Source organism: Wyeomyia smithii, chromosome 3 (genome assembly GCF_029784165.1).
Source record: "Wyeomyia smithii strain HCP4-BCI-WySm-NY-G18 chromosome 3, ASM2978416v1, whole genome shotgun sequence".
NCBI classification, from domain to species: domain Eukaryota; kingdom Metazoa; phylum Arthropoda; class Insecta; order Diptera; family Culicidae; genus Wyeomyia; species Wyeomyia smithii.
Genome location: NC_073696.1, coordinates 105828864 through 105840799, shown reverse-complemented (window position 1 = coordinate 105840799; position 11936 = coordinate 105828864).

The following is an 11936-nucleotide window of genomic DNA, read 5'->3' as shown; positions in this document are numbered from 1 at the left end:
ATTTTAATTTTTTCAATTGTGTTATGCCATTTGACCCGTATCCTCAAAGGCTGTATATCTCTATCGGCGACTTTTCGTATTTTTTCACGTCATTTCCTTTTTTAAACCTTGTTACGCCTTTTGATTCCTGTCATTGAAAGGCTCTTGATATTTTCGGCGACTTTTTCTATTTCTTCACGCCTTAACTTCAGTATATTTTTTCGTTTGGTTCTGCTTCTTCAATAAAATCATTCATCTTTCTCGGCGACTTTTCGTATTTTTTCACGCCTATATTTTACTTCCACCTTACTTTTTCATACAGTTTTAGGTGCTTGCTATTATAACTCATGCCCTCCAATATCGTATTTCATTAAATATATTCTGTCCGTTAACCTTAACAGCATAGTTTAAGTTCATATATTCAGTCATAATAACGCTTAAGCCGGTTATTATGAACTTTTTCTAAACGATTTCCGTTTCTAATTACTGTGGTCATTTCGCTTGGAATGTCCACTACTTCATATGGTCCTCTCCATATGTTCTGAAGCTTTTGGCCTGCACCAGTCGCTACGGCCTTCACTAATACTTGTTCACCCCACATGGGTTTGTAATCATTAGATGATCTGTCGTAAATTTGTTTTCGGTTCTCTTTACTCCTTTTCAGGTTGGCTTGTGCGTTCGCGTGGAGGTCAAAAAATATTTTTTTCATCTCTTGTGTATATGTTTCATATGTCAAATTGTCCACTCCATTCCGCTTGTAAATGGAGGTGGGAATGCGTGCTGTACGCCCATACAACAATTCGAAAGGGGTGTACCCCGTTGATGAGTTTACTGAAGTATTATACTGAAACGTAAAAAATGGGAGTAAGTTATCCCACGTGTGCGGTTTTCCGCCAATAAATTGCCTTAGGTAAGTTTTTAACTCCCGATTAGATCTTTCCACCAAATTTGCTTGTGGGTGGTACGGACTCGTCGTTATTTTTTTAATTTTCAAAATTTTGCACACATCTTTCATGAGTGTGCTTACAAAATTCGCACCGTTATCTGTAACTAACTCCAACGGTACGCCAAATTTGCAAATATAATTCTCTACAAAAGTCCTCGCTACCGTCTGGCTTTCTTGGTTTTCCATAGGTGCGACAGTTAAATATCTAGTTAGGTCGTCTTGCATGACCAGACCATAACGATTTCCTAAGTCGGACTCGGGTAATACTACTATATCCATGTATAATTTTTCAAATGGCTCCGATGCGGTTGTGGTGATCTGCATCGGTATCTTGTTTGATCTTCCAATTTTGTTCTTTTGGCAGGAATCACACTGCCGAACGTAGTTCTCGATATCCCGTTTCATCGTAGCCCACGTAAAAAGTGTGCCAATTCTTTGGCGCATTCGTCGCGCTCCTACGTGCCCTCCTAAGGGTGCATCGTGAAATTCCTTTAAAATTGTTTCCACTTGATCTGGCGCAATTACTGTACGCTCGCTATTAGCATTATATAATACTATTTGTTTTTCTAGCTTACCCGCTAGGAACTGAATCATTTGCAGAATCTCCTGCTGCTTGATTTTTCTGAATGATATTAGGTGAATGACCCCGGCTCCCTTTACTGCCGTGGGGCTCTTATTGAAGCTATCTAAAAATTGTGAAAAAAAATTTCGGCAATCGATTAATGAACTTTCGCTGCCGTCTACTATGAAACCGCCCACCTTCTTGTCTTTAAATTTGAGTACACCATCCTCTACGTAGTCTTTCAATCCTTGTGACAGCTGATACAGTGTCTGAAGTTCTCTGTACGCCGTCCGACTGTTCAAAATGACAAGACGAGCTTCGATATTCCTCTCGTCCAATATTCTCTTCGAGACTTCCACCGTCTCACTTGGTATCAGGTCATTTGATAATGCCTGTGAAAAGTCATCATATGAAATGTTGACGAGTTGTTGCTCATCCTCGTCCTCAGCGATGTCCGCAATGTCTATGGCACTCAAATCTTGTATTGTGCCGTTCAAATCATCCGAAGCGTTCTTCTGCTGCTCTAGCAGGCGTTTCTGCTGGCGCGTAATCATGGCTATCTGCCTGTGGGGTGAACTTTCCTGCCCCTGACACGTCCCATCTGATAAACGTGACAAAAAATCGGCGACTATATTTTCGCTACCCTGTTTATACCTGATGCTGCATTCCAAACCCTGCAACTTTAGTCTCAATCTTGTCAGCGTTGGAGATGTCTCTTTGAGCCTCCAAATCGCTATAAGTGGTCTGTGGTCTGTGTAAACGATAAACCTTTGACCAAAAATGTAATGTTTGAAGTATTCTATGGCCCATACAATAGCCAATAGTTCCTTTTCTATGATATGATATCTGGTCTCTGCACCTACAAGTGCACGACTCGCGAACGCGATCGGCCGGTGCATGGATTTTTCATTCGACAGGACGGCTCCAATAGCATAATTGCTAGCGTCTGTCGTAATAACGAAAGTGTCTTGATAATCTGGCCGGACTAAAACTGGCTCTGTAATCAGCGCGTTTCTAAGGAATTCGAACGCTTCCTGACATTCTTTTCCCCACACAAATTTAGCGTCTTTCTTCAACAAATCATTCAGCGGCTTGCGCTTTTCCGCGATGTTGGGGATAAACTTCCCGTAAAAATTTACTGTTCCCAGAAATGACCTTATACCTTTTACGTTTGTGGGTGGCTTAAGGCTTTGAATGGCCTTAATATTTGCATTGGTGGGTTTTATGCCTTCTTCATTAACGACATGACCCAAATACTCCAGTTCCTTTTTCAAAAACTGACACTTTGATGGTTCTATTTTTAAGTTATGTTTGCGCAAAGCTTGTAATACTTTTCGCAAGTTATCATTATGGTCGGTGATAGTGTCACCGAAAACTATAATGTCATCGAGGTAGACAAAAGCTTTCACGTCCCCTATCTCAAAGAGAACAGTATTCATAAGTTTTTGGAATGTTGAGGGGCTGTTCTTTAGCCCCATCGGCATCCGTGTAAATTCGAAGTGGCCTTTGGGAGTGGAAAACGCCGTCTTAGCCGCATCTCGGCGGTCTATCGGGACTTGATAGAACCCCGATTTTAAATCAATTGAGGAGAAATATTTTGCTCCTCCAACATTATCCAATATCTCATTTATAAGAGGTATTGGGTATACAAACGGCTTGGTAACTTCGTTCAATGATCTAAAGTCTACCACAATTCTGTATCTTTTATTTCCGTCAGCATCCGGTTTCTTTGGTACACATAACACCGGTGCATTCCAGGGACTAGTGCTGGGTCTAATAATACCCTGCGCCCTCATTTCATCGATTTCCTTATTAATGTGCCGTTTCGTGGCCTCCGGAAATCTATATTGCCGCTTATTGATAGGCACCTCCGATGATGTTTCTATCGTGTGTACGGCGGCGTCAGTAGTGGTTAACCCGTCGCCTTCGAAAAAGAAAATATCTGCATAGCTTTCAACTATATTCTTCACTGTCCTGAATTCTCTATCAGGCAAGTGCGCCAAATTCAGCACTTGCCGTAGTTTTTCAATTCTTGCATTTCCTTTTGACTCTGGTGTTAGTTTATGTTCTAATAGGTCATAATCTAGCCTAGAGTTACGATCTATCTCGGTCATTATAGTATTCTTCGAGTCAAGAAAATTGTTCTTCGGCTCTTCATTTCGATATGTTTGGTGCTCTCTATTTATTTCGTTTTTGTCTACGTCAGCCTCATTGCGGGCTGTGTTGCTAGTATCTCGCAACTCGTTCTGCACCATAACTCTATTTCTGGCTGCCACATAAACATGTCGACTGAGGACTTCGTCTTTGGGCATACTCCACGGACTCAAGTCGTCCGGACTTCTGTTTCCGTGTTTTTTGAACACTATGTAATCAAAATTATTTCCTATTTGAAGCGTATGCTTCTTTAAGAATTCTGCTCCGATTAATCCGTCGCTTGGCAAATTTTCTAATATATGAAATTGCGTCGGGATCAAAAAGTCTCCGACTATTAAATCCAACATAATTGTACCTGTGGTTCGCACAATGTCTTGGCCGATACCTCCAAAAGTGGTTACATCCTGTGTATTTACCGGTACATTCAAAAGATTCACAATGCGTGCATTAATTATATTCGCACATGCACCTGTATCTAAGATCAGGTTCAACGTAAATTTGACATTCTGCTTAGCCAGTAGGGTTAACATTAAGTGCCCTCTGACATCGTAATATACTCGCTTAGCCACACAAGCACTGTTGTCTCTTATGTGATTGCATGCGGTCCTCCAATCGGCTATTTCTATATTGCTGGGCTCATCGGTACATCTCCGCCAGTCAACATCTTCGCAAATTTCTGCTAAATCCTCGTTAAAATATTCCTGTGCAACAGGATCCAAAATACCTTCTTTTTGCGAATTATTACTTCTTTCATTAATGTTGGCTACCATAAGCATTTTCTGAGGCATCCGGGTATACGAATTCCTGTACCTCCTATCAGTTGGTCGATTTTGACCATAATAATTATATTTCCAACCATGGGCGTAGTCCCCTTGGCTTCGCCGGTAGGAACGCGCTGTGCGATAAATGTATTTGGATCGATTACCGTCGCTAGATCCACATATATTGTTATAATTGTTTTGTCTGTAAATTATTCTATCTCTATTTTTGTAATTATAATATTCATTTCTTCCAAGACGGCTGTTGCTATAATAAGCGTCTTTGTGATTTATTGTAAAAATATTTCTGCTACTATTAAATTGTCTAAGCGCATCGCGCTGTCTTTCGACCCATTCTAGGCCCTGTATTCTGTTTTCTATTTCAGCGATGTGATAACGCTCATGGTAGTAATCCTCTAAGTCGTCTAGCAGCTCTTCTAACTTCAATGCTCGTTTACCCTGAGCAGCTTCTTTCAATGCGGTGTCACACAAACCCGCCATAAAATGTAATCGAAGACTAACTATCATGCATGACTTCGTACAATTAGTTTCGTAGGAGTCGATTTGCTCCTTAATTTTCAATATCCTCTTTTTATAATCAGGAAAGGTCTCATTCGCTTCCTGTTTCAATGTTTCTACTTGATTTATAACTGCCTCGATGCGTATAATATCCCCAAATTCCTTTAATAAATTCTGCTTAACCTGTGGCCAAGCGTTTGCGTTAATTCGATGTATTGCGGCAGCAGCTCTGCCTTTTAGTTTTAATAGAACAATGTAAACCAGTGGAGCGTGTGATACTCCTTCTGGTATCTCCCGAGCAAAATGCTCGATATGATAAACGAACGCTTCTAGTTCGTCTAGCGATCCATCAAATTCTGGGATGCACTGCATGGCATCTGCTTTTGGGAACGTGTACTCCATTATAAATATAAAATTTTATATATAAAACAATAAAAGGTACTGCGGACTAAATACTATAAGACTATATAAGGCTTATGTAGCCTTCTTCTTTTTTTTCTAGGTATCACTAACGATTCTGTTGACCAGATGTGATAACGTAGCGTGACCGACTCTAATTTCTTCGTCGTGCCATCGAAAAATCTAAACACCAAGTTTCGAACCATTTAGTGTCAACGGTTCAACGTTTATCTTTATTAATTAAATAAATAACTTTAGGTTTTCATAGTAATTAAATGATTATTTAAAAAAAAATCATTTCTATTTAGTGTAATTAAATTAATCAAAGATTGTAAATGTTTACATTAGATGGCGTAAGGTGCCATTCCTTATTCATGAAATAATATTTTAACGTAAACTTCCAACATTATATATCTCTGCCGTCGGTTACTATTTACTCTTCCGGTGGATATGTCACCATCGCTGCGCGCGTTGCGCTTATAGATGTATCAATTTTTTTTTTACCCTCTTAGCAATTCACCGCTACTGGTAAGCCATGTATGGTAGCAAAACGTTCTTACCATTGGCCATTAAAATTGATGCTTACAAAATACGACCTTGGCCGTGGCTGGCACAGCTGATCGCAATAACACTGCAAAATTCATAAACAGAGACAGCGTACCCGACAATTAGTACAACTGACTAACTTTTGTATGCAACGTGTGAGCGCGCAATTCGTAGTTACCGCTCTCACGCTCTTTATTGGACATTAATGAAATGCGACTTTACCCTTTTTATATTTGCTAACGATAACGTAGCCACCCGTGTGCTAAAATTCTCTCTTAAAATAATTAAGGTGATTTCCATGTGCGCAGCTCTGCGAGTATCTGTTTGCGTTCTTAAATTCGATTTGCTAGCGGTGTTACCGCCCGTTTGCTTCCCGCTCTGCCAGTTTAATTATTTTGTTGGGCAAATGAACGAAAATCGCTTGTGTGCACTTGTCGTGCCGAGAGTTTTAATGCTTGCCGTTTGAGAAATAAAATCAACCGCGCAGCACCGGCGCGAATTGATTGTTTATACAAATTGGCCTCTCGACCCAAGTAGATGTGATAACCTGTACATCGTTATTATTACGAACCACTGAAGAATTGTTACGATTGTAGTTCGCCTAATGTAGTCTCCAAGGTCATTTATGTCTCCTAATGTGTATCCCTCCGTCGTTCTCTTCTATCGTCAATAGCTCCTAAATGGTTTTATATTTGGTAATTTTTTGTTCTATCAGTTTAAAAAAAAAAAAATCAATAGATGTTAATTCACTGTGTGCTTCTCACCCCTTGATTCCTGAGTTTCTACAAGGGTCGATGAAAGCGGGGGATCTTCAAAAATCACCAACTGATCTTCTGCAAGATCTGATGTCTCAAACTCAAGACAATTTTCTGATAATCTTCTATTTCTGTTTGGCTCAGGAACAATCGCCGAGTTATTTAAGATTTTCAATGCCAGACACACTTTCGATTCAACAAGTGTGTACTGATCTGTTAATCTATTCCAATGTTCTGGCGTTAAATTCGAATTTTCATACTCTTTTAATATTTCCGAAAAGTCGTTTAAAGCGTCGCTTAATAATTTTCTTCTATTAGCGACTGCCGCCCGCGTTCTCGGCCTGTTTATGTTATTGCTCAGATTATGGTACTCCTGGTAGACATAATCCTTAAGCTCTTTTAATCTTGACATTTATGGTCATAACCGTCTAACACCTATTCTGCTATTGCGATATGCCGCATAATAAAAAAGGAAATGACTCACTCACCCGAGTATCCTTGACACAGGGCCGGTCATCGTTGTTGACTTCAATTTCGTAACTTCGGCACCTTCTTAATACGACAATTCACTATATCGAATATCTGCCAACGTCGAAACTGACACTTACATGAAAAAAACGATCGCACTTTACAAGTCGTCTTCAGCAGCAAAACACAGCACCTTTTCCCCGCATACGAATGTCACTCGCTTGGGTTTGCCACCAACTCAGTTCACTTCCATGCAAAAAGCGAGAAAAGGGAACACTTTTTGTCAACGTCTTTTCTCGATTTTCGTTTCTCTTTTCTTTTTTCTCTTTCACTAGCAGCACTACTTTCCAAGCTGCTGACCTCGATAAATCGTTAAGTACTTTTTCTTCAGTTCTCTTTTTTTTTCCTTTTTTTTTTTCTTTAAATAACACACTCTTTTTCTTCCGCGAGCACTACTTGGATTAAAACTCCGAAAAACTATTTCATTTTTCACTGAACCACAGATATTTAAACCACTACTTTTTCTTTTTGCTCCCTTAGCGTGATTACTACGACCGAGTTTACGACCGCGTCTGACTTCCGAGATACGTCCGATTAAAGAAAATATTCAATGGCGTGGACAAGACCACGCGCTATCACCACATGTGTAGGTTATAACCTACCAGGGAATTCTTCTACTAGATATCCCTGTACGCACCTTTGGCGCGGAATTAATACACAAGATAACGGTGGACTAACTGATTTTATTTTTCGCACATCACTACTTAAATATACCCTACCGGTAACTCAGAGAGAGAGACTTTCTCCACTCTCTGTTTACCTTACTAATCTCTTAACCTATAATCTAGTACCGCATGTACGATAGTACGCATGCGAGAGCATCAACACCGTTGAACCGGCGACTTCTGTTTTGTTTATAACTTGTTTATTTTATTCGAGTTTGTTTGCCTGTGGCACAGCAGAAGGCTGCGCGAAGTTCTTTGCCACCTGTGGCATAATATGTTGATACATAGCGTGTTGACAGAGCCGTTCGCGGTCCTCTGTCAAGGGAACCAAATGTTTCGCCTGACTAAAGCATAGCAGAAGGCTATGCCCTCTTAGGAACAAAATTAAATTTTAATTATGAGGCTCGTGACGGAGCATTGGGTTCTTCGCAGGGTGTGACGTCACACAACATCCGAAAAGCTTTCATTATCAGCATAAAAATTAATTTTTCAAAATTCAAAAATTTAAAATTCAAAAATTATCAATTCCAAATCATGACAAGCAACTATATTATTGAGAATGGTCAATCCTTGTTGAAGCGCGAAATTCGAATGATCTGATTAGTCGTTAATATGATTGCTTCCCAAGCACGGTCGACAGAATCATAGACCTTGCCATTTCAAATTTGCTATTTGCTGAATAAGAGTAAGGAGGCGATTTATCAACTGATATGGCTATCGATAGTTATCGATGTTTTCTTATTACTATCGATAGCTATCGATAGGTTTTTCATCCCTATATGAGAGCCTGTTTCAGTCGAAGCCGCTCATAATAGTTCTAGACAGCGACAACAGCAGTCTTCCCGTAGCTGCAGCAGTAGCAATGCAGTGGCGGATAGCGGCCACAGCTGTGGCATGGCAATGGATAGTGCACTAGTTGCAGCGGATCTCAGCATCGATAGCAGCTGGGCCAGCTGTTGTAGGGACAGCGGATACCAATAGTAGCGTATAGCGGCCAAAACATTAGCATGGCTACGGATAGCGTAGCAGTTGCAGCGGGTTTAGCATCGATAGCAGCTGATGCAGTGAGGCAGAGGACTGGCAACATGGCCAATAAAACAAACGTACATTGAATCGGTCCGTAAATTTCTAATAAAATTCACGTGTATTTTCGCACTAGAGGTCATGAAAGGTTGTAAATTTTCAAGTATATCGGGTGTCGCGTGTGTAAGATACAAATTAGTTAGAGTGGAGTGAAAATTAAAAGATCAAAAATGGAAGTGATTATGCAGTGTAAATTGGCACAGAAGATATAGTTCGCCATTCGTGTACGTTTTGATTTTTACCAAGTGAACGGTAGTGTTAGTGAAAAGAGAGTGGAAACCGTAAAGAAGGAATGAGGTTCAACACGTCCTCTCCACTGACATCGATTGGGTTTGTGTGTTTTTTTTATCTTCCGCTGAGCTTTGCGCGCAGCGAAGTGCAAAGCTTTCTTGCATTTGTGGTTCCTGCTGCTGGCTCGCAAAATGCAACTGGAGAGACAGGAAACAGAAGCTAAGTATTGGTTTTGGTGATATTTCACGTCGTAGTTGCAGTAGGCTGACATGAGAATGTGTGTTCAGCAAATAGACCATCGCACGGTGACGTCGCGCACTTGCGTTTGACAGCTATTGGTGGCTTTGTTTGCCTTCGGGCGATGCAGTTTGGTTCTAAATTATAGCAGATCATTTCAGTTGTGACCAGTGATGCCACATATATAGATTTGTCTGCTTTTATACAGATTTCTTGCGTATTTTTCATACAGATATCTGCATGCAGATTGCAGATTTTCTGGAAATAATGCAGATTTTGTTGGTTTTCATGGGGTAGTAAATTGAACTTCTTGATGTGGTTGAAAAGCGGAGATTGGCTCGGATGCGGTGCAGCGTGTCGTAGGTTTTACTATATTCATATGCTACTATAAATCTTTGAACACGCTAACTTTCACAAGATCGAATTGATAGTTTTACAATAGAGTTTGATTATCTATCATTCACACGCGACAAATATCTAAGTGCTTCGTCTGTCATGAAGAGTTCTGATCGGTTACGGTCATTTAACCATATTTAACCCTATTATTTTTATGATTTTCCTAGCTTTTGGACAAATGTTGATACACTTGAATTTTTTTTTATTCAATAATGTTTGAATCTTGTTGGATGCATTTTTTTTGTTTTTAAATTTTAAGGGCTTTGGATGCATGTAAATTTGCCAGTTTTTGAATTCATTAGGATACTTAGCTCATTCCAAATTATATTACAAGAGAAAAACGCGTTGTAGATCTTATATCCTCTAAAATTGCGGTCGGCTTACAGTTTCCGAATAAAGTTTAACGTCTTACGGAATAAAGCTACTCATTGATTCGTGAATGGGTAAATTAAGGTGTTCATGAGCAGAAACGCGTAGAGTCGTACGATACGTAAGGCAACCGAAATTACTTAACCTCCACGATTCGCTTGTATCCCGTCACTGCAAATATGATGAGGTTTCAAACATGTTGGCACCTGGCGCGCTTTCGTTAGTTCATATATCGAAGATCGCACCACTAACCTCGGGAAAGTGCGTGCACGTCGGGTTCAAAATTGGAAGGGTCGGTCAGTTCCTCTATTAGTACAATGCTCGTTATTCCCGTCGTACTCCTAAAATCAATGAAACAAAACGTCTTAGATACACAGTAAAAAAAATTTACATTACTTTAAATGCACATAAATGGAGCATTGGAAACCATGTAATATTCCGTCTGGCATTATATTCACATGCAATGTAAATGAATATATTGTGAATTTGCATGCATATTTATATTCGAAGCTTTAAGTTTATATCAATTAACGTACAAATTTACATGGCTTAAAACGACTCTGTATTTTGCATTATTAACGGTGTGAAATTGTATATGTTTTTCACTTTATGTGCTAGAAACCGTTATGTGCTTTCATTTGTATTAGTTGTAAATTTCATTTTTTGGTACTGTGTACATAGAAGATAGGTTCGCGAAAAATATCTTAGTGGACGAGGGCCCATAAACACCGCCAAGAGTTTTATCGTATGTAGAGAAGAAACGCGACAAACAACTAACACAAAATTCCTATACCCGTGGTGCTTGTGGAGTGTGCAGGAGTATATCCGGCCTCTAGTAACAACAAGTATCGAACTAACACCCCTTTCCTTCCTTCCTTTGATCTACGTTCTAGACCGGCAGGCGTCGGTACTGATCAGCATGCAGGGGTTATTGGAGATGCACATCGAAAAGCTAAATCCCAAGCAGAAATCACTAAATTCGATATACAACTCCAATCGATCCTGATCAGTAACGAAGTGGCAACCGGTGGTGATCAATCAAGCTCAAGCTCAAGCTCAAGATAGCAGCTGATGCAGTGAGGCACTTTAGTGAAATGCAGTCTCTGTGCGATAGCGGGCACTAGTAAATGCATTCAATGAAAAGTTGACTCATTTTGACAACACATGAGCCATCTAGTTTTGAGTGTTAAATCAGCTTTTCACTGTTTGTTATATCACAAGGAATACTTTATTCGCACTGTCGATATTGAATTGAACAACAAATTTAAAAATGACTGAAACGCAAGCAACCGGGTTTTCTTGTAAAAGTATTCTACTTCAGCTTTGCGGTCGTGGCTTTGCACACAACCCTCCTGTGATTTTTTCTCGATAGAAATTGAATAACTACGTAGTTTTTAATTAACCCCAGATGTCATTTTGAATCTTTTCTGGGCCACCATATTACTGGTCGGACTCGTTTCACCGGAGTTTTGAAAAATATTTCGCTCTGGATAATCGAATCCTCCGGATAACCGAGCCATTTTTAATTTTTTAATTTTTAATATCTTTCATTTAGAACAGTGAGTTTTCCATTATAGTATGTTGTACACAATACATGTGCCGACGAAATAAATAAAAAGTTGTCTTTAGACTGTTTGTCGGCGTTTGTTATACATATATACGTAATAATAAATTATGTTATATTGATTATCTCAAAGATGTAAAAACCAATTAAAATAAATCAAAACTATCATTAGAAAGTCAGCTTTTGCTTCGAGAGATTAAAGGAAATATTTTCCAGTAAATATAATAGAATTTGATTTGATTTAG